The sequence below is a fragment of the Hylobates moloch genome, unplaced genomic scaffold (genome assembly GCF_009828535.3).
Source record: "Hylobates moloch isolate HMO894 unplaced genomic scaffold, HMol_V3 SCAFFOLD_21, whole genome shotgun sequence".
NCBI classification, from domain to species: domain Eukaryota; kingdom Metazoa; phylum Chordata; class Mammalia; order Primates; family Hylobatidae; genus Hylobates; species Hylobates moloch.
The window spans coordinates 54,117,091-54,139,731 of record NW_026652296.1 but is presented as its reverse complement, the minus strand read 5'-3'; the positions used below and the strand labels follow the sequence as shown (position 1 = coordinate 54,139,731).

Sequence of the window (22,641 nt, the reverse complement as noted above, 5' to 3'; positions counted from 1 at the left end):
ATCAAGTGGGCTCTTGGGGTCCCTGATTCAAGGACTTGACTCTTAGATGACATTTCTGAACCTGCCCTGGGCCAGAGGGGAGCTCACTGCCCTGAAAGGAAAGTCCCAGGCTATACAGCATTCACCAAAAGCTGACTTAGCCCTTGGGCCTTAAGGGAATATCAGAGGTAGTCTGGGAGCACTCCCCATGGCCTGTGGCAGTGGTGGCTACGGAATAAGGCTTCTCTGCCTTTGGAAAGGGGTGTGGGAGGGACTGCATCTTGTGCTTTGACTGCCAAGTCAGCCTCGGTATAATAGAACTCCAGGTAGATTTCTAAAGATTTTGACTCTAGTCTCTGACTCCCGGACAGAACCTCTGGGTAGCACCTTAGGACACCCCAGGGGCTTGAGGGACCTCATCACCTTGAAGGGAAGGACACAGGCCTGGCTGGCTTTGCCAAATGCTGATTGTAGAGCCCCAGGGCCTAGATCAAACATAGGCAGTAGCCAGGGAGTGGTTACAACAGGACTTGGGTGAAACCCAGTGCTGTGGTGACTTCAGGCCTAACCCAACACAGTCATAGTGGTGATGGCCACAGTGGGGCTTATGTCATTTCACCCCTAGCTTTAGTGGCTCAGAGCAGAGAGACTCTGTTTGGGAGAGCATAAGGGAATAGAACAAGAGTCTTCGCCTGGGAATTCAGAGAATTCTCCCAGATCTTGTTGAGGACCATCAAGGTGTTTCCTCCATGAGTCTGCAAGAACTACAGTGTTTCTGGACTTAGGGTACCTGCTAACATCACAACACCCGAGTCCTTCAAAATATCTTTAAAACCTTCCCAAGAAGGACAGGTACAAATAAGCCCACAGGGTGAATATGACAATAAATACCTAACTCTTCAATGCCCAGACATTGAAGAACATCTACTAGCATCAACATCATCCAGGAAAACATGACCTCACCAAATGAACTAAATAAGGCACCAGGGACCAGTCTGAGATGAAAGGTCACATATCTGAGAGACACAGATATGTGACCTTTCAGACCGAGAATTCAAAATAGCTGAGTTGATGAAACTAAAAAAAATTTAAGATATCACAGAGAAGAAATTCAGAATTCTATCAGATAAATTTATCCAAGAGATTGAAATAATTAAAAAGAATCAAGCAGAAATTCTGGAGCTGAAAATACAATTGGTATACTGAAGAATGCATCTGAGTCCTTTAATAGCAGAATTGGCTAAGCAGAAGAATTAGTGAGCTTGAAGACAGGCTAGTGGAAAATACAGTCGGAGGCAACAAAAGAAAAAAAGAATTAAAAAAATGAAGCATGTCTACAGGATATAGAAGATAGCCTCAAAATCTAAGAGTTATTGGCCTTAAAGAGGAGATAGAAAAAGAGACAGAGGTAGAAAATTTATTCAAAGGGATTATAACAAAAACTTCCCAAACCAAGAGAAAGATGTCAATATCCAAGTACGAGAAGATTATAAAAAAGGAAGCAGATTTAACCCAAAGAAGACTATCTCAAGACATGTAATAAACTCTCACAGGCCATGGACAAAGAAAGGATCCTATAAGCAACAAGAGAATAAACAAATAACATACAATGGAACTCCAATACATCTGGCAGCAGACTTTTCAGTGGAATCCTTACAGGCCAGGAAAGAGTGGCATGAAAACAAGCAAACAACAAACAAAAAACCTTTTACCCTAGAATAATTTATTTGGCAAAAATATCATTCAAGCATGAAGAAGAAATAAAGACTCTCCCAGACAAACAAAAGCTGAGGAATTTAATTAACATCAGACCTGTCCTGCAAGAAATGGTAAAGGAAGTACCACAATCAGAAAGAAAAGGATATTTATGAGCAATAAGTAATCAACTGAAGATACAAAAACTCACTGGTAACAGTAAGTACACAGAAAAACACAGAATATTATAACACTGTAACTACTCTTATACTAAGTAGAAAGACTAAACAATTTATCAACCAAGAATAACTATGACAACATTTCAAGACATAATAAGATATAAATAGAAATAACAAGATATTAAAAAGCAGGGCGATGAAGTTCAGGTGTAGAGGCTTTATTAGTTTTCTTTTTGCTTGTTTGCTTGTTTATGCAATCAGTGTTAACTTGTTATCAGGTTAAAATAATGAGTTATAAGATAGTATGTGGAAGTCTCCTGATAACCTCAAACCAAAAAACATACAATGGACACACAAAAAATAAAAAGCCAGAAACTAAATTGTGTTATCAGAGAAAATCACCTTCATTAAAGGAAGACAGGAAGACAAGAAAGAAGCAAGAAGATCACAGAACAACCAGAAAACAAGTAACAAATGGCAAGAGTAAATCCTTATTTGTCAATAATAGCATTGAATGTAAATGTACTAAACTATCCAATCAAAAGACAGAGAGTGGCTGATGGATGAAAAAGCAAGAGCCATGGACTTGCTGCATGAAAGACACACACTTCATCCATAAAGACACACACACAGATTGAAAATAAAGGGATGGAGAAGGATATTCCAGAAAAGAGCAGGAGTCGCTATACTTAGACAAAATAGATTTCAAGGAAAAAACTACAAGAAGAGACAAAAGTTACTATATAATGATAAAGGGGTCAATTTAGCAAGAAGAGATAACAATTAAAATATATATGCAGCCAACCTTGGAACACCCAGATATAAAAAGGAAATATTATTAGAGCTAAAGACAGAGATAGGCCTCAACACAATACTAGCTGGAGACTAACTCCCAACTTTCAGCATTGAACAGATTTTCCAGGCAGAAACATTGGATTTAATCTGCACTATAGGCCAAATGGATCTAAAAGGTATTTACAGAACATTTCACACAATGGTTGCAGAATACGCATTCTTTTCCTCAGAACACGGATCATTCTTAAGGATAGACCACATGTTAGGTCACAAAACAAGTCTTAAAACATTCAAAAAACTGAAATGATGTCAAGCATCTTCTCTGACACAATGGAATAAAACTAGAAATCAATAATAAGAGGAATTTCAGAAACTATACAAATACATGGGAATTAAACAATATGTTCCTGAATGACCAGTGGGTCAATGAAGAAATTAAGAAGAAAATTGAAAAATTTCCTGAAACAAATGATAATGGAAAAGCGCTACACTGAAACATGTGGGATACATCAAAAACAGTACTAAGAGGAAAATTTAAAGCTATAAGTGCCTATACCAAAAAAGAGGAAAAATTTCAAATAAACAATTTAATGATGCATCTTAAAGAACTAGAAGAGCAAGAGTAAACTGAACCCCAAATTAGTAGAAGAAAATACATAATAAAGATCAGATCAGAAATAAATGAACAGAAGATACAAATAAATAAATTCAGAAATGAAGAAGGAAGCATTACAACTGATACTGCAGAAACTCAAAAGAATCATTAGTGGCTACTATGAGTAACTATATGCCAATAAATTTGAAAATCTAGAAGAAATGGACAAATTCCTAGACACATGCAACATACCAAGATTGAACCAGGAAGAAACCAAAACCTGGACAGACCAATAAAAGTAACAAGATCAAAGCCATAACAAAAAGTCTCCCAGTAAAGAAAAGCCCAGGACCTAAGGACTTCACTGCTGAATTCTACCAAACACTTGAAGAAGAATTAATACAATCCTACTGAAACTACTCTGAAAAATAGGAGGAAATGCTTCCAAACTCATTCTATGAAGCCAGTTTACCCTGATAGCAAAACCAGACAAAGACACATCTCAATTAAAAACTACAGCCCAATATCTCTGATGAATATTGGTGCAAAAATCCTCAACAAAAAACTAGCAAACTGAATTCAACAACACATTAGAAAAATCATTCATCATGACCAAGTGGAATTTATCCCTGGGATGCAAGGATGGTGTAACATATGCAAATCAATTAACATGATACATTATATCAACAGAACGAAAAATAAAAACCATATGATCATTTCAATTGATGCTGAAAAAGCATGTGACACAACTCAACATCCCTTCATGATAAAAAAAAAAACCCTAAAAAAACTAGGGATTGAAGGAACATAACTCAACATAATAAAAGGCGTTTATGACAGACCCATAGCTAGTATCATACTGAATGGGGAAAAACAGAAAGCCTTTCCTCCAAGATCTGAAACAGGACAAGAAATTCTCACTGTCACCACTGTTTTTCAACATCGTATTGTAAATCCTAGCTACAGCAACAAGACAAAAGATATAAAGGGCATGTGAATTGGACAGGAAGAAGTCAAGTTATCCTTTTTTTGCAAATGATATAATCTTAAATTTGGAAAAATCTAAAGATACGACAAGAAAACTATCAGAACTAATAAACAAATTTAATAAAGTTGCAGGATACAAAATCAACATACAAAAAATCAGTAGCATTTCTGTATGCCAACAGTGAGCAATGTGAAAAAAGAATAAAAAAGCAATTCCATCTACAAGAGCAACACGTAATATTAAATACCCAGAAATTAATCAAAGAAGTAAAAGATGTCTATAATGAAAACTATAAAACACTGATGAAAGAATTTAATAGGATGCCAAAAAAATGAAAAAAAATATTTCATGTTCGTGGATTGAAAGAATCAATCTTGTTAAAATGTCCATACCACCCAAAGCAATCTACAGATTCAATGCAATCCCTACCAAGGTACCAATGACATTCTTCACAGAATAGAAAAAACAATCCTAAAATATATATGGAACCACAAAAGGCCCAGAATAACCAAAGCTATTCTAAGAAAAAAGAACAAAACTGGAGGAATTACAGCTCCTGACTTCAAATTTTACTACCGAGCAATAGTAACCAAAACAGTATAGTACTAGCATAAAAACAAAAACATAGACCAGTGGAACAGAATAGAGAACCCAGAAACAAATCCACACACCTAGAGTGAACTCATTTTTGACAAAGGTACCAAGAACATACACTGGAGGAAAGATAGTCTTGTCAATAAATGGTGCTGGGAAAACTGGATATCCACATCATAAGAATGAAACTAGACCCCTCTTTCTCACCATATACAAAAATAAAATCAAAATGGATTTAAGGCTTAAATCTAAGACCTTGAACTATGAAACTACTACAATAATACATTGGGGAAGATCTTCAGGACATTGGTCTGGGCAAAAATTTCTTGAGCAATACCCTACAAGCATAGGCAAGTAAAGGAAAAATGGATGAATGGGACTATCAAAGTTAAAAAGTTTTCTCTCAGCAAAGGATACAATCAACAAGGGGAAGATAAAATACACACAATGGGAGAAAATATTTGTAAACTACCCATCTGAGAAGAGATTAATAACCAGAATATATAAGGAGCTCAAACAACTCTATAGAAAAAAGTTCGGTAATCTGATCAAAAATAGGCAAAAGATTTGAATAGACGTTCTCAAAAGAAGACATAAAAGTGGCAAACAGGCATATGATCAGAGAAATGCAAATCAAAACTACAATGAGATATCATCTCACCCCAGTTCAAATGGCTTATATCCAAAACACAGGCAGTAACAAATGCTGCTGTTGAGGATGTAGAGAAGAGGGAACACCTTTGGCCGGGCGCGGTGGCTCACGCCTGTAATCCCAGCACTCTGGGAGGCTGAGGCAGGAGAATCGCTTGAACCCAGGAGTAGGAGGTTGCAGTGAGTCTAGATCGTGCCACTGCACTCCAGCCTGGTGACAGAGTGAGACTCTGTCTCAAAAACAGAACAAACCAAAACAAAACAAAACAAAACAGAACAAAAAGAAAAGGGAACCCTTGTACACTGTTGATGGGAATGTAAATTAGTACAACCACATGGAGAACAGTTTGGAGGTTCCCCAAAAAAGTAAAAATTGAGCTAACATGTGATCCAGCAATCCCACTTCTGGGTATATATTCAAAAGAAAGGAAATCAGTATATCAAAGAGATATCTGCACTCTTGTTGCGGCGTTGTTTACAATAGTTAAGATTTGGGGACAACCTAAGTGTATGTCGAAGAGATATCTGCACTCTTCTTTGATATATTGTAATCAGTATATTGAAGAGATATCTGCACTCCTTTGTTGCAGCATTGTTTACAATAGATAAGATTTGGAGGCAACCTAGGTGTCCATCAACAGATGAATGATAACAAAAGTGATAACTATATATAATGGAGTATTATTCAACCATAAAAAAGAATGAGAACCAGTCATTCGCAACAATGTGGATGGGAACTGGAGATCTTTATGTTAAGTAAAATAAGCCAGACACAGAAAGACAAACTTTGCACGTTCTTACTTATTTGTGGGATCGAAAAATCAAAACAATTGAACTCATGGAAATAGAGAGTAGAAGGATAGTTACCATAGGCTGGGAAAGGTAGTTGGGGAGCTGGGGAAAGGTAGGGATGGTTAATGGTACAAAAAAATAGTTAGAAATAATGAATAATAGCTACTATTTGATAGCACATCAGAATGACTATAGTCAATAATAACTCACTAGTACATTTTAACATAACCTAAAGAGTATACTAGATTGTTTGTAACTCAAAGGATAAATGCTTGAGGTAATGAATATGCCATTTTCCATGATGTGCATATTTCACTTTGCATGCCTGTATCAAAACATCTCATGTATCCCATAAACATATACATCTACGATGTACACAGAAAAATCAAAAATTTTTAAAAAATCAGCTAAGAGTTATTGGAGTTTAAATTTACAATTTAAATTTAGGTAAGATTTTGTGAGCTAGTGACTGAAATTGAGGAGCAATTAATATAGCTAACAGTGGACACAATGCTGACTGGGGCTGTGCGTCTTCTCCTTTGGGGGAAGAGTCAGAACTTCCTCTCTTTCCAGCTTGTGTAGAAAGGTTCATGTGGAAACTGAGTAGCTAAAGTTTTGGACTGTTTCATTTATTAATTTATTGCCTCTCATCTCTAAATGCAGCCTTCCATGTATACTCTATGATAAGCAACAGGGTTAGTTTAAGTATTTCTCCTTCAAGGTGAATATGAGGGTAAGCTTTCTCAGTAGACTGTGCTGGAGAGACATGGTAGGAGGCAAAGGCTAACCGCAATTTCTGGAGAGAGGGTTTGGCAATGGGTGCATGAAGATAACCAGTGGAGCCTGCCCCAGCCATGGGTCAGAACACTATTCCCCTGTGACCTCACAGCCTCTGCCTGGTGATAACCTTTCTGTAGTCCTCTCAACATGAAAACCATAACTCCCAGACAGTCTACACACAGACCTGTGATGCAATGGGTCATACACTAGGCAGCCTTTCCAAAAGCCCCCATGCAGCCTGTGCAAGCAGCCAAGGGCCCAGGCGATCCATACAGAGCTTCTTCTCCCTTCGCAAGTCCCCATGCAGCCCACATGCTCTGAAGATCTTTGCTGCCACTGGCACCTGAACTCCTACAGCATGTCTGTACCACCAGTTCTTGATCACCTGTTCCCTCCCTGCACTCCAGGGAGATGCCTATCATTTGCTCAGAATTTCCAGACCATCTCTGGTCTAGCTAAACTACTGTATTTCTCTGCGATCTGGCAATCTGATGGTTCAATCTTACCTTCTCCTCCAAGGTCCAAACTCCCTTCCACATTTGTTCTTCTCTGGATACTCTCCCTTAGTCCTAAGGTACTATATAGATTTACCCTCACATCTTATACTTAACTCCTTTACTATAGTTAATCATTCTCATAATAAGCATCCCCTGTTTAACCTACTGTGTTGTTTCTACTTTGTCATTGGTCCCAAATTCTATAATAATCTTCTTGATTCAACATTCTTTGGATATAAAAAAGGAAAAAAAATGTACTCATTACTTTTGGGGAGGACCATGAGATTAGGTTTGGATGTTGAGGATATTTTATTCTTCTTTACAATACTTGAAATTTTCTTTTTTTTTTTTTTTGAGATGGAGTCTGGCTCTGTCACCCGGGCTGGAGTGCAGTGGCGCGATCTCGGCTCACTGCAAGCTCTGCCTCCCGGGTTCACGTCATTCTCCTGCCTCAGCCTCTCCGAGTAGCTGGGACTACAGGCGCCCGCCACCACGCCCGGCTAATTTTTTGTATTTTTTTTAGTAGAGACGGGGTTTCACCGTGGTCTCGATCTCCTGACCTCGTGATCCGCCCGCCTCGGCCTCCCAAAGTGCTGAGATTACAAGCGTGAGCCACCACGCCCGGCCAATACTTGAAATTTTCATATGGAAACTATTTCATAGAATACACAGATAACAAAATCATTGAACAAAAAGTTGTGCCTATGCTGAAATAATCATTAATATGCACATAATTATTAGGAATTAATAATTCTAATTAACATTATTAGAATATAATTATTCTGAACCTAATTATAAAGAATAATAGTTTATTAATATAATCAGCAAAACTCATTTGCATTTATATATAAATTACATTTCTGGGTATTGCTTGTCATATAACTGGCCTGGTCTATCTGTAACTTTATCTTCTAAGTAAAGGTAAGCCACAGCTAAATATCTCATTGCAGCCAAATGCCAGATGGAAGGGCGGATATGATTTAGAGAAATTCTGCTAATCATTACTTTTCAACCTATGTTGGTTAACTTTTCACAGGATTAGGGTAGCAAAGTTTGAAAAATGTAATATTTCATTATTCCTCTAATAGAACATTATTTTGAAAAATACTGAATTTATAAGTATTAGTGCAGTTTCAACTGCATTTGAAAGATATCACTAAGTTTTCAAGGAGCTTACATCCCTTTCTATGTTTCACACTCATATTGGTTGCTAAACCATTTAAAAATTTTAATATTTAATCCCTGGCATATCACTTTTATTACACACACACACACACACACACACACACACACACAGTACTGATACATTGTTATAAAGCTAGGTTAAAAGTTCTGAAGCCTGGAAATTCTAGAATAAGTATCAACTACATGTTGCATTTTCTAAAATGTTTTACAAAAGCCTACAGACTTGGTGTTAGAATTCTTTGATAAAATCCTCACGTCTCACATCCATCTGATAAAAAAATTAGAAAGGAAAAAAGAATGAGAAGTCTTAGATATGGTGGACATTGTTGAATTCTCTGACTCTCTTGACCTCAAAGTTTCTGGTTGATAGGGAATATAATTAAAATGTAGAATTCACAGCAATTAGTCTTTTGTGTCTGATTTTTGCATATCTCGGAACAGATATAAGTTAAAATACTGCTATTAAAATTACGATGGAGGCCAGGCGCGGTGGCTCACGCCTGTAATCCCAGCATTTTGGGAGGCTGAGGTGGGAAGATTACGAGGTCAGGAGATCAAGACCATCCTAGCTAACACGGTGAAACCCGGTCTCTACTGAAAATCAAAAAAAAAAAAATTAGCCGGGCATGGTCGCGGGCGCCTGTAGTTCCAGCTACTCGGGAGGCTGAGGCAGGAGAATGGCGTGAACCCAGGAGGCAGAGTTTGCAGTGAGCCGAGATTGCGCCACCGCACTCCAGCCTGGGGGACACAGAGAGACTCCGTCTCAAAAACAAAACAAACAAACAACAGAAAAACAAAAACAAAACAAAAATTATGACAGAATAAATATGAAGACTTAGACATGACCAGAAAAATCTTTTTTTCTTTTCAATCTTTAGACATATTATTTTATATTTATATATTTTTTCCATAAGTTATTGGGATACCGGTGGTATTTGATTACACGAGTAAGTTCTTTAGTGGCGATTTGTGAGATTTTGGTGCACCCATCATCCGAGCAGTATACACTGCACTATGATTGTAGTGTTTTATCCCTCATACCCCCTCCCACTCTTCCCCACAAGTCCCCAAAGTCCATGGTATCATTCTTATGCCTTTGCATCCTCATAGCTTAGCTCCTACATATCAGTGAGAACATATGATGTTTGGTTTTCCATTCCCAAGTTACTTCACTTAGAATAACTGTCTCCAATCTCAACCAGGTCACTGCAAATTATGTTAATTCATTCTTTTATATGGCTGAGTAGTAGTCCATTGTGTGTGTGTGTGTGTGTGTGTATGTACACTCTCATGTATGTGTATGTATGTATATGTATGGCACTCTCCTATGTAACCAACCAGAGTATAAAAAGGTACCCCTTGGAAAACTAACAGTAAATATAGCTACCCCATGACCCAGCAATTCCATTCCAATGTATCTAACCAAAGAGAAATGAGTACATGTACTCACAAATAAACTTGTACAAAACTTTTCATAGCAGTCTTATTCATAAAAGCCAAGTCATAGGGAAAGAACAAAACAAAACAAATATCCATCGACAGAATAATGAAAGGACAAACTGATATTTTCCTACAGTGGAATACAACAAAGTAATGAAGAGAAGAAATTAGTGATACATGTACAATGAGTTGAATATTTGTGTTCCCTCCATTCGTATGTTGAAATCCTAACCACCAAGGTGATGGTACTAGGAAATGTGGCCTTTGAACATTGTGTAACTATTACAACAAATTATTACAACATTGTGTAATAATTTGAAGGGTGGTTAGTTCATGAGGGTGAAGCCCTCATTAATAGTATTCATACCCTTATAAAATGGGCCAGGGAGACCCCTCACCCCTTCCATCACATGAGGATACAGTGAGAAGATGCCATCTGTGAACCAGGAGGAAGGCCCTTATCAGACACCAGATCTGCTTGGCACCTTGATCTTAGACTTCCCAATGTCCAAAACTGCGATAATTAAATTTCTATTGTTCATAATCCACTCAGTTTGTGGTATTTTGTATGACAACTTGGATGTACTAAAATAATATGCAACAAGTTGGATAAATAAATCTAGTTATTTGGATAAATATATCAACTTAGCCAGTCACAAAAGTTGGTAAACTAAAGAATCCCATGAAGTTCGAAAGCAGATGAAACTAATCTGCAGGGACAGGAAACAGAATAGTTGGTGCCTGACGGTGGGGCTAGCATGAGGATTGACTAGGAAGAGTCACGAGAGAATTTTGTGGGGTCCTAGAAATGTTCTAGATCTTTATTGGGGTGACAGTCACATGAATATACATATTTGTCTTAATAAAACTATACACATAGATTCATGCATTTGCTATATGTAAAATACTATGATCTAAATACATGAATTCATAAATTAATACATATATAGCATCAATTTTAAAATACTTGCTAATTGTCTTCTACCCTACTACTAATTATTACTATTATTACTACTTGTGTTTTTTGATATCGAATGCCAAATGTCTATCTCACAGCTGTGAGTGGGGTGGGAATGGCTTAGAGTAAAAAGAAGATAATAGCCTGTAATTATTTAGTATTATGAGTTCTGGAGGCCCACTGTGGTTGAATCCAGGCTCAGCTGCTTGCTGGCTCTGCAAATTTAAGCAAGTCTGCTTAAATTCTTCTAAACCTTTGTTCCCATTCTAAATACACAGGTAATGTACCTCTCACAGTTTTTTTTTTTTTTTTGAGAATTAAAACATTTGTAAGATAACCTATGACATGTAATAACTACATATCTACTGTTTTTATTTTAATCATTTAAATTCTTGCCGATTTTTGCAGGCTATGTTGAAATGTAGTTTTAATTTGATTTTTGGTATTATTATTTTATAGTCTTGCCTAAGTACTTTTTATGTGTTTGTGCTTAAGGGATTTATAGGAAATTACTTTTATATTAACTCACTTTATCTTTTGATTACTGTTTATGGATAATCACTCTGGTGACTGGTTGACTTTTCTGAACGTTATTATTACCACAGTCAACATGATTAGTATAATTTCCTAGGAAATTAAAAGCTTACTAAAATGTAAGCTGCTTGAGAGCAGAAACTGCTATATCCATGGTTATAGCCATCTCTTATGCACATGGATGTAGCATATTGTACAAGCCTAATAAATATTGATGAAGTCAATAAATCAATATATTTGGTAAAAAAAAAAAAAAAACTAGACCTGTATCATGCCCAAACTAATTTCAAAAGGTTGCTAGTATATATATATATGTATATATTTCATACAATGTACTAATAATTTCTAAAATAGTAGTCTCAAGATGAACTTTGCATCCAGAAAAGGGTTTTGTACCTGGATCAGAGATACTTTTCTCTGGATGCATAAGACTTCGTATGATCACAGGACAGCAGCTTTGGAATGGTGTTGTCATGACTGGAGGTGGCTGGAGGGATATAAGCAGGATCTAAGAAATCTGTTCGATACAGGAAAACCTTCATTACCCGTGGCAGAAGGCCAAAAAAGGGCATTGGATCAACTTCTGGGCGCCTACAAATTTCTGTGAAGTTTGTCAGATTATTTTTCCTCTAGTATTGTAATTGTTTGAATGGAGCTCAAAGTCAAAACCACTCCTTTGCTCTTTTGACACCTTTGCTTTTTTTAAAAAAAAAAAAAAAACTGTTTCCCCATTTTTAAGTTAATGGAATTTTATCTATTGCTTTACTTCCACAGCAGATGACAAAATCCAGACTTCAAATACAGCCACAGATTAATCTAAAAGACTTCTGGATTAAATATCCTGTCAAAAAGCTAATTGAAACGCTAATTCTACAGAAGTATTTGGACCAGTGAGATATAAGGAAAATAGGCTGAATTGTGAGATATGTTAACATTTTAAAAAATGTTTATTTTCACTAAATGAAAACCAGAGAGAAAAGGAAAGCTCATGTAAAACAGTTTAAAGAAGCAAGTGTTTGTGGAATTCATTTTGATACTGTAAATTGTAAAACCAGTTCTGAAATCAGATTATATCTATACCTATCTATCCAAGTGTGCATTTTAAAAGGAGGCATTAGCTGGGCGCGGTGGCTCACGCCTATAATCCCAGCACTTTGGGAGGCCGAGGCGGGTGGATCACGAGGTTAGGAGATCGAGACCATCTTGGCTAACATGATAAAACCCCGTCTCTACTAAAAATACAAAAAATTAGCCGGGCGTGGTGGTGGGCGCCTGTAGTCCCAGCTACTTGGGAGGCTGAGGCAGGAGAATGGCGTGAACTTGGGAGGTGCAGCTTGCAGTGAGCCGAGATCCCGCCACTGCACTCCAGCCTGGGCGGCAGAGCAAGACTCCGTCTCAAAGAAAAAAAAAAGGAGACATTGCTTGCCTACCCCCAGTGATATTTGGGAATGCTTGAGGGGAAGTTTATTACCTAACAAAATTGAAGAGGGAGGTACAACTGGAATTTTATATACGTAATATTTAATATATGTCATAAATATATTTAATATTATGTATGCTTTATATAATTCTTTGGAAATGCTAATATCCGTCTCAAGAAGCATGATACTTGAAATGTAATGTTATGCATTACTTTGAAATGATATTAGATATGACCACAAGAAAACTAGCAAACAAGCTTAAACCAAGGGTCATTCTACAAAACAATGTCTTGTAATTCTCAGTAATAACAGTTTGAAGAAAGACAAGGAAAGGTAAGGATTAATACAGATTGAGGGAGAGTAAAGAGACATATCAACTTTGTGAAAAGTATGATCCTGGGTTGGATCCTGCATCATTGCGAAGAAAAAAAGGCAGTATTGGAACAACTGGCAAAAATTAGATTCAGACTGTAGGTTAGATAATAGCATTGTAACAGTGCCAGATTTCTTACATTTAATCATTGTATCATGATTGGGTAAAAAGTACATTTGTTCTTAAAAAATACATGCCAGAGGATTTAAAGACACAGTCATGGTGAATGCAACTTACTTGTAAGTGGTTCAATGAACAAAACGTCATAGTTACATGATATTTATACCCGTATTGACACTGTTAGCCACATTTGCATCTATATCTACAGAGAGAAAAAGAAAAATTGGTAAAACAAATGTGAAAAATAGTAACAATTTGTAAATCTAGGTGAAAAGTATTTGGCAATTCATTGTATTTTTACAATTTTTTCTGTACTTTTTTTCTAATACAAAGTTTTTTAAAAGAATGAGATTGGGAGATAGTTTTAAGTGCTACAGGCATAGCTGGGGTAATTCTGCTTATGGAACAGGACAACTGCAATGTGATGTATGTCATAGGATGGTTTCAACTAAATGTTCCTTTCTGATGTACTATTAATTAGTGCAATGATATCACCGAGACCCAGGAAATTGACTCATTACCAATATTAAAAGAAAAAAAAAACTTCTTCAAAGATAAGCCTGTAGTGCCAAAAAATAGATTTTTAGGGCTGAGGGTGGTGGCTTACACCTGTAATCCCAACACTTAGGGAGGCAGAGGCAGGTGAATCACCTGAGGTCAGGAGTTTAAGACCAGCCTGGCAAATGTGGTGAAACCCCGTCACTACTAAAAATACAAAAATTAGCCGGGCATGGTGGCAAGTGCCTGTAATCCCAGCTATTTGGGAGGCTGAGGCAGGAGAATCGCTTGAACCTGGAAGGCAGATGTTTCAGTGAGCCGAGATCATGCCATTGTACTCCAGGCTGGTCAACAAGAGTGAAACTCCATCTCAAAAAAAAAAAAAAAAAGGTTTTTCAAATTTAATTTTAAAATACTAAAAGTGGTTATATTTTACTGTGACCAAAGTAACAACAGCTAGATTGAATTTTTCAATTTCAGAAATGCTGTTGAGACTCATGTAGCCAATTCGGCCAGTCCAGATTGTTGAGTTGAGCTGAATTTAACTTAGAGTTAATCTAGTACTATTGATTTGACTAGCATAGACTCAACCAGACACTCATGATTCGTGTGGGTTAATGTTCAGAGTATTAGCGTTATGTGGTTAAGTTTGAGGAAAAAAAAGTCCTAAAACAAGTTACTTTTCTTCATAATGATCTCTCTTTGATCCCCAAGCCCTGTCCTTGGTCTCTGCTTCTCCCTGTCTCTCCTTCTCTGTCAGTACTCGTGTGAGCACATGCTCTTTGTTGTCATATCCTAGTAAACGTGTATTTAAAGTATGACTGTTGCTTCATGCTTTTTTGTTGCTTGGGGGAAAGCATATACCACTTGCAGCTTGTGTCACTGAGATGTTGTAGACTTTGCAGCTAATGGAAATTGGCAGTACAGGATACTTTTCGCGGTCCAGTGTCAAAAAATTGGCCTTTGTTTGGTCAACTTTCATGAACTTCCATTTACTTCAATGGAAAATGAAACACTTGTGAAATAAAGAAATATTGTCTTCAATGGGAAATGCATTCCATGTGTGGTATATATCATATTATGACAGATTTTAATTGAGACTGTACTATTTTTATTCACAACATGAATACAAGACTTTTTTCAGGGGTCTGCATTATAAGGCAGTGGTTATTTGCATTTGTGAGAAGAGACGAAAAATGTTTAATGTTTTTATAGTTAAATATCATTCAAGTTCTCAATAAAATACTTCCACCTCTTGTATATAAAGTTTGTTTCAAATAGGAAAAGTCTGTTTTTCTTAGGTGCAGTAACGAGAGCTTAAGGATGGAAGATGAGAGGACATGTCAGTGTCCATATCGTGTCATTCTTGTGAAACTTGCCAACTTGATGGCTTTATCCTTCCACTTATCTACCCTTACTGAGCAAGTGGCTTTACAAAGTCCAAGATTCTGGAGGCGCATGGATAGAGGTGCCTCAGAGTGGTCTGACATGCTTAATATTTAGAGAATTTACAAGCCATGGCGCAGAATCCTGGAGGTATTTGCAGTGAGAATGGAAATTTGGTAGTTAATATGTTCCAGGAGCGGGGAAAGCAGTAGGAGTTGGAATGGTTTGATTAGTTAGTTGTCATTAGCTAGAACCACAGAACTTACAAAAGGAGGAGAAAGCTGGAGACATGCAGATCTATTCTGACCATCCTGATACCCTAATGAAATGTATGAATTCTGTTCTTAGAAACCTATGTGTGTGCATGTGCCAGTTGGAGGACTCTGCAGATCTCTGAGGACTCTCTGTGGACCCTGTTGAGAGCCTCAGCAGGTGATAATACATTAACCAGGTTTACACAGGCCTCTGTCCTTTTAACATTCCATCCTTTCTTCCTTATGAAGCTTTAAAGTCTCCCCAGCAATTTTAAGAAGTCAACCGCTAGCCCTTTGAGACTTTATTAAGTACAGTAATTCCATTGCCCTAAACATAAACTCTTTGACACATCCCCTGACAGTAATCTATTCCTTGCAGAGCTTAGGGGCCTCAGCAGCCACAGAATGTTTTCATTATAGAGCTCTGGGCTTCCTCTTGTCTGGGGCTTTAGGTAATGATGAGATCCCTTAAGTTCAACTACTTCACAAAAACTGCATTGCAATCCTAGGCCCAGTTTGCTTCAGAGGAGTACAGAGCCCTAAGCTGATAATCAGGCTCTATCTAAGAAATCTTGGATTTAATATCTGCCTTTATCCTTTTCAATCTCCCCACCACAACTAAAAGATCTTCAACCTGTTTTCTTAATTGTTTCAGTATAAGTCTAGGACGTTGAGCTTTATTACCCAGAGGGAGCCTAGCATTTATTTATTGTATTCAACTATTATGTAGACTAAGTGACTATTGTTACAGCTTCTGTGTGTATTTCAAAGAGCATTGTCATTTATTTTTCCGTGCTTTAGTAATTCTGTATAGCTCAGAGGTTCGCCACATAAAGGGAAGACTAGGACCAGTGGCAGCAGAGATACACCCCGGAAGCTTGTCAGAAATGCCAGAATCTCAGGTCCTGCACCAGACTTGCAGAATCAGGACCTGTGCTTCACCAAAATCCACAGATGATTTTAATGTATTTGAAGGTTTGGGAAACTCTGTGGAGACAACAGCATTTAGTTGATGCTTCTGAATTACTTTGCCTACAAAGTAGGAATCTGATTAACAAATTTTCTACGACCCAATCAGAGTGCTTAGCGTAAAAATTATTCTGATAACTAAATTGTTTTTCTGCTAAATTAAACTTCATTTGGGAAACTGTCTTGTATTTTTATTTCAAACTGCTAAAATGTCAAAAAAAAAAAAAAAAAAAACCAACTGCTATCCACTAGCCATTCATTCTTTAAGTAATTAGGATCCTATAATCCAGACTTATAAGAAAAGTTCTCAGCACCTAGGATAGTGACAGATCCTGCCCTGTATTAGATGCCTTCATGAGGTGAGTCTTGCTTGTGGTCTTTTCCCCATGAAAGCAGGTGGTCCAAAGTGGTCATCAGTCTCATCTACAGCAATGATACCCACTGGGCCCACGCTCAGGCCTATTTCACTGTAAATTTCCTCCTTGTTCCACTATTCCACATAGGATAAAATTCAGAAATGTAGGAAGACTTCAATTCCAAGCCATTGTCTAGCTCAGGATTTTTCACCCTTGGCACTACTGATTTTGAGACTGGATACTTCTTTGCCATGGGAGGCTGTCCTGTGCATTGCAGGATGTTTACCCATCCCTGACCTCTCCCCACTAGATGGCACACAACCATTCCCTCACCACCATTCTACTTCGTCCACCCTTCCCCCACCATTGGGACCACACACAAGTCTCCAGACACTGTGAAATATCCCCTGCGGGAGAATCTCCTGTAACTGAGAACTGATCTACAAATACGTGAATATGTGCAGTTTTATTTATTCCTAGCTTTAATATGATTTTCTCTATCATCTAACTCTTCCTCATAAGACTGCTCCACTCTGTTAAATAGAGGTTCCGGGGACGAAAGCTTTAAGCCTTCCACAGTTGACACCGGTTTGTTTGCTCCACTTTCTTAGAGTTCCATACTTTCACAGAGACAAAATGGCATTCAGCTTCTGCTTAATTATCTTCACAGGTGTGTTCGCAAGTTATGAGTCTTGTTCTTCTTCAGTGGTTGCATTAGAAGCATTGCCTGTGGGAAGGTAAAGAGATACTTATATTATGGAAAGAGTTTTGGTTTAGAAATTAAATGTGCAGACTTTGAAGCCACAATTCCCTCCACCACATCCTAGCTGAGTTGTCTTGGGTAAGTTACCTCCTGTTTGTTTTCTCTGTGAAACAGAGTCCAAGCAGATAGTGTTATTTTAACAATCAAATGATATATCCCATCAGTACTTGGAATCATGTCTAACACGGGGAAGATCAATAATCATTTATTATTATTATCCCTTCAACAATTATCTATAACTTAGGATATTGTCTGGGACAGAAGGCAATCCAAGATCTCTTGAATAAATACATACTCCATGGTCATGACTTTTATTCAGATCAAAGTTGTAGGCTATGTTTTGCATATTTAAATTGCATCATTTTAACATTGGAATATTACCATGGAATTTTCTGTCCAGGAGGTGGAAATATACTTAAACATGTGAGTTGATTGTTAGAATCCACTACCCTGTATTCAATTCATAAAACATTCAGAATTGGGTGAAACTAATTAACGTGAGAGATTTACCTTTGAAGCTATGGTTGTGGGGAGTGGAGTAGTAAATTGAAGGGATTCCGAAGAGGCTTCTTGGGATATTCCTGTTTTTTTTTTTTTTTTACCTGGGAACGGGATACATGGAAGTGTTCAGTTTGTGAAAATCAATTGAGCTGGTCACTTTTCTTTATCTATTTATAGTTCCATAAAATTTCAAATATACATATAGATCAATTAGAGAAAAATAAAAACCTTGTTCTACACCTAACCATATTGTTTAGAGGAAAGTTGAGAGTACCAGAAATAATACATTCTTTGGTATTTTGTTGAATTATGGTTCTTTATTATTCAAATGGTTTTCTAGAGAAGTCTGACTTCATAAACTCTGTCTGCATTTGTGTTATAAATATGGGATGGGCTGTGAAACGAAATTATTATATGGTTGTTTACATTAACCTAGCCAAACACAAACCTGAATTTTTTTAACCCAGACATAATATTGAGAAGTACTACTTGGATGACTTAAACTATATTTTTAGCTACTTGTGCTATTGTTAATGTGAAAAATATAAAACTAAATTATAGGTCCCCCTATTTTCATTATGGGACAATTTTACAGCTGTCAAAAAGTTGTATTTCACACTTCCCACATTCACAAGGCTACATTCGTACGACAGTTTATAAGTTTTTTTTTTTTTTTTTTGGCTTTTTCCTCAGTAGCTGGAAAGTTGATATAGTAATGATTTTGTTGCAAGGTTGTCAAAGTAAATAGGCCACACCAAGCATAGACAAGGAAACTTAAATCTCAGAAAAAGACAAAATTTAGTTTATAACCAAGAATGGTAAATAGAGGAGCTGTGGATGGAATTTCCATATTGTGACCAAACCTCTTGAAAATCAAATGTTTCAACTTTTCATCCCATTTTTTTTGCTCTGGAACTGCTACAGAGGAGTCCATTGGACTGACAGGGGTTCCATGCTTTTTTGTGTCTTCTATGGAAGTGCCAATAAGCAGAGAACCAATGGTAAGGTCCAAGGTCACACAGCAGGCTGAGGAATAGATGAGGCCGTTGCAAACCTGGTTAAACTTTCAATAAGACCAGCAGCTCATATAGTTTAGAGAAGATTGATTGTGAAAACTTAGTAGAATATGACAAAATTTTTAAATGAATAAAATTCTCTAGTATAATATTAAAAATGTAATATCATTCACAGTTCAAACAAAATCACATCTCCATAGCGTAGCAACCATGAGCAAGTTTCTAACAGTAGTACTGAAACATCCTTGCTTCTTTTAAAATTGTACTTGCATTTAACAACAGAAGATTTTAGGATGTACTTCTTGTAAACTGTCTTTATGTATGAGCACCATCAATTAATTTTACCCATAGGAAGAAATAATCATCATAAATTTCCAAGCTGACACAGGCTGAGGCTCAGATCAGCTAAGGTGTCGTCATGAATGTCCTTCCTCTTCTCCTTCTAAATATAAGCCATGTTTGTTTCCCCCAAAGAACATTGTGGCTTGGCAAGAAGGATTCCCATTGGTCTAATAAAACAAAAACTAACTTATATTTAATTTCTATGCCTTTTTCACACTCTGAGAGTGCTAGGCAAGGCCTCTTCAAGCCCTTTTCACAAAGGAAGGCAGAGTGGTTAGTAAAAAGAAAAAAATGAATAAATAAAAACTGTACCTGCTTTGCCTTGGGTTCAAAGACTAAGTACAGGCTTCATCTCTGGGGTGGAGGGTGGAATTCTCATGACAGCACTGGGTATGTCCTTTGTTTTCTCTGTTCACTCAGAGTCCTTTTAGGGTTCTCATTAAATATTATTAACAAGCATTTACAAAGCACGACTACGAAATTCCAGGGAGAGTCAAGTGGCAGAGTGAACAGCAAGTGGAATGTAAGACAACCAAAGTAACTAAAGTTGGACATCCTCAGCTCAATGAAATTGCCAATGGCAGATAAGAATTGGGGGTAGGAAGATTTGTTTTTGAGTGTGACATAAAGACTATAAAAGGATTAGGACCACCAACTACCACACATTTATCTATACCACAATAATTCTCACACCAGAGAGAGGTGTATATGTGTTAGAAATAGGGGATACACATATGTCCATAGAACTAAAGGTAGCAACTATAAGAAAAAGCATCAAAACAAGCAAATGAATAAAAACAGTCATATAAGACAAGGGGTTAGCAATAGGCATCATAGATAAGTAAACCCAATGACAAATTATTCACTGGTGGAATTATGCTAATTTTGTTGTTTTCTAGATTACTCCATGTGGCATTACAGGAATATTTTCTTCTAGATCCCTTGGTTCTATCAGTTCTCCTACCTAAGTCTAGAGCTTCCTCATCTCTGAAAGAGACATTGTCCCTCTCTATCAAATAGCAGCTTCATGCACATTTGCAGTTTATTTTCTGAAAATAAGGGTCAGTATGAATCAAGCAATGCGGACCTGAGACTCACTTTCCTACCTAAGTGAAGCTGATTACTCAGTGACCTGTTCACAACTTTTGGGCAACTTAGAGTTCTGGAGTCAATCAGTCCCTGGAGCTATCTCCATGGAGCTGAATAACCGCTGTCTCAGCCTGCCAAAAGGTTTTTCAGCTCAGTGCTACTCTTGAATGACACTCTGTCATTATGCTATATTTAGGTCATGAAAGTTGTAATTAGCTTTGTTCTGCTGCAAACTGATCCAGCCTCACATGCAATATAAAAGGTAATAAAATAAGTAGGAAGATATAAAAACCTAAATAAGCCTCCTATGCAGGAAATTTCATCATTACAAAACTGATGAAAGAGCCAAAGAAAGGGAAACGGTATGGCTTCAAAGCCTGGCAGAGAAGTCTGTTAGTAGAAGCAATCGAAGAAGCTACACTTATGTATGGCCAACTTGCAACAGAATTTTTAATTAACCCCCTCATTACAGCCCCACCCTGTCCCCTGCTCTTCCCCACTGAGGTGACTGTGCTGTAATTTGATTACATTTGGTGGAAACTCCTTTTCTCATAGGACATCTCACATCCCTTTTAGGAGCCAGCTCTGCCTAATAAACGGACTTTTAGAATTATACTATTTAGTATCCCTACATTATCCCTTATAGTTATTGCCTGGACCTGAGCCATCTGTTTTCAATGACACACAGTATTCTGTGTTTGCGGGAATGGATGCTGCTTATGAGAGAGGAGCTGGAAGGAGGGCAAAAGAAGATGAAATCCACAGTCAGTACTGAAATAACCACAACTAGCTGTGGCCGCTTTCATTCTCCAACCTGGTTATAATCTCCTTGAAGGTGACAACTATTGTCTCTCACAGGTTTTAAACATGAGCTAAGTGTAGGTTATTAATAAATGCTTATTGAGTCACCGAGGGGATGTACTTAGGAAAAACAACATGCTTTCCCAAGACCCAAGTTAAACATTTTTCGTCTAATCTTTATTTAACTATTGACAATAATTTTCCTTTTTGATGTCATGTATGACTTCAGGGAGCCCTTGATATTTCCCAGTTTTATTCAATGAATAAAAATTCAAATAAAAAGAACAAGTGAAGAAACATAGGAAATATTTTCAAAAAGAAAATTATATATTTTATATACCCAGAATTAGAAAGAGAGAAGAGAAAACGAAAAGTGGTTCAAAGTCAAGTAGAGAAAGTCTATTGATGAGTTGGAATATGATGGAATATGAACTTGAGGGAATAAATGTGGTGCTTGTTATGTTGTCTCCAGGGATGGGCTAAGAGTGTTCTTTCTTTTATTCTGAGGGTTATGGGAGATAAGGTGGAAGGTGAAGGGCCCCTCATCTAACTTAAAGAAGAGTCCAAAGAATAAAAAGGGCAAATGGTATCATGCAGACAAGAGGATGGAATTCAGATACCAGGTAGATACAGAAATGTTCTCTCTGTTCTTTTCCAGCACTGGGTTTGAATGTGGTGACATGAGCTAGATGCAAGGGAGCATGTAAAACAATAATTCAAGCAATACCTTATATTCTCACTCTGTTGCCTAAGTTAGAATGCAGTGGGAAGATCTCAGCTCACTGCAACCTCCACTCCCAGGTGCAAGCAATCCTCCTGCCTCAGCCTTCTGACTAGCTGCAATTACAGGCACACACCACCATGCCCAGCTAATTTTTTGTATTTTTAGTAGAGATGTGAGTTTGCCATCTTGGCCAGGCTGTTCTTGAACTCCTGGCTTCAAGTGATCCGCTGACCTCGGCCTCCCAAAGTGCTGGGATTATAGGCGTAAACCATTGCACCTGGCCGTGATAACTTTTAACAGTTTATCTAAATATGTTTGCATTGATCTTCATATTCAATCTGCACAGCTCTTTGAAGTTCATTTTAC

At 37.3% G+C, this 22,641-nt stretch overlaps 1 long non-coding RNA gene across 1 annotated transcript in view; it reads left to right on the top strand.

Moving 5' to 3' along the window:
* Positions 1 to 22,641, top strand: part of LOC131382215 (uncharacterized) — a 47,696-nt gene that overhangs the window by 17,834 nt on the left and 7,221 nt on the right. The window contains exon 2 of the long non-coding RNA XR_009211488.1: positions 17,710 to 17,776. This is a non-coding gene — a long non-coding RNA (uncharacterized LOC131382215). The remainder of the gene's footprint in view (positions 1 to 17,709; positions 17,777 to 22,641) is intronic.